This window comes from Apium graveolens, chromosome 3 (assembly GCF_009905375.1).
Source record: "Apium graveolens cultivar Ventura chromosome 3, ASM990537v1, whole genome shotgun sequence".
NCBI lineage: Eukaryota > Viridiplantae > Streptophyta > Magnoliopsida > Apiales > Apiaceae > Apium > Apium graveolens.
In genome coordinates this window covers 240,528,845-240,530,890 of record NC_133649.1, presented here as the reverse complement: position 1 = coordinate 240,530,890, position 2,046 = coordinate 240,528,845, and positions in this window count along the sequence as shown.

Here is a 2,046-nt window from a genome sequence, read left to right as displayed (position 1 = left end):
TTGAACATGACCAATATCTTCCAGATCATCCATGTGATCATTACCAAATCAGGAAAGAAAAGCGGATGACCATTGTTATCTTTTGGAGGCCATATGGATTGACCTCAATTTGAATAAGGATGCTATTATGAAGTTAGGTATAGACTATCGAGGTGGGAATGATGAATAAGATAATCTATCAAGGATATATGACTTGATTTATCCATGGAAGGATGCATGTACCTTTTAAAGGTGGAATTAAGAATAGAACATCGGTAACTTAAAATGAATCCTAGGGGAATGCATAAAGGTTGGCATTTCATCCTTAATAGGGACATTATGAGTTTTGACAGGGTGAATTGGAAAGGATTAAGGTAATAACAACCTTTAAGAATCAGTGGAGAATTTTTTCCAGAAGTATATAGACAATGGTTCTAGTAGTAGTAAATGGTATTTTGATATGCCCTGTATCTAAGGAATACAGGAGGAACGATTCAAGGATAACCCTAGAGGTTTTACAAGGAGAAAGGTAATATTCAAAATTTTCAAGAATAGAAATGTTGATAAAGGAAATATGACGTAATTATATTGATGCCAAGTGAGGCACGTGTTAAACCACGAGAAGGTATGGATCGAACCAGTAATGGTCGAAATTGTTCAGGGCAATTAGGACTTAAGATAGAAGATGCTCTAAGTATAATTGAGAGTCAGTCATGACAGTGATTAACCTCTAAAGACTGAGGCAATAACTTATGGAAAAATGGTGATTTTTTTTTACTCATCAGATTTTAAGGAAAACATCTTCACATAAGCTGTGATTGAAATGAGGTAGAAAATTATTTAGAGGTGGTTAAAATGACATTGACTATAAGGAAATTGTACTATCAGGAAAGGCCAAAGAGGTGGCCGACACTTTAAAGGTAAGAGGATAATTATAGGCGCTTGTGCCAGAGGAATACAGTGATGATGGTTAAAACTGTGAAGGTTGTATTATGGTTTGGAAGATTGACATTCCTTCTGATGACTGTGCAATACCCAACCGTAATAGTAGTTGGTAAAGGTTTAATTCGTGTAATCGCCATGAACGGGCTATCTATCTTAGAAGGTCCTATCTTGGGATAAGCCAGGACCATGTTTCCAAAAGGACTAGACGAACCTTTGAGTTAAGTCTTCTATTTAAGGCATATGATTAAGAATGGTATTAACCTGCTATCGTTGCTTTGATTGAAACTCTTCTGCAATTTTATCTGCTTCACGTCATGAATGTACGTCAGGATCAGGAGTGTTCTTCATGAATCAAGAACGGTGATCATGTTACCTCCTTAGAAGAATTCGATATGAGATGAATGGACTCTGTATGGTTAGCTATTAAAACTTCATGGAAAACGAATGACTACAGTAGGTCAACGGTGGGCCATAGTAATGTAGGAATGATTCTGAGAGTAATGAGCTGATTACTTACAACCGTGAGAGTTGTATTGGAATGGATGTTGAGAGTAAGTACCACTAATCGGGTCGTGGTGGTGTATAAGTTATCATTGATAGACTAATTAAGTCAATTATCTACCTATGATATATTTATTCCTTCTTATCGATAAAGAGTAGTATTACCCATACGAAGAAGGTTGCAGTATATAAATGGATTCTAGTAACGATGAGGTCTAGAATGAGATCCCAGATTCGATTTTCGATATCGAGGGAGTTTCAAAGGTGATTGTGTATAAGCTCGAGGAAGAGCATGGGTCCATAGAATGATGGACGGAATAGAAATATTTAGGCATGGGAAATACGATGCTATAATACTTGATGCTGATATAAATACGTATATGTTTTGTTCTCCTATGACAAACCTCTATAGTTCAGAGGTAGGTTCCAAGCCAGATATTTTGTGGCAGTATATTTTTTTTAATATATACAATTCTCTTCAGTTCGTTCTTTTCTCTTCTTTTCATTTCATGTAAGTTGAGAAGAACAACCCTTCCAGAAGGGGAGGTATTGCCGAATGACTGTCTATCTGTGTGATAGAAGCCTAGTAGGATACCAACTATTGTTTAATTGCTTGTCAAG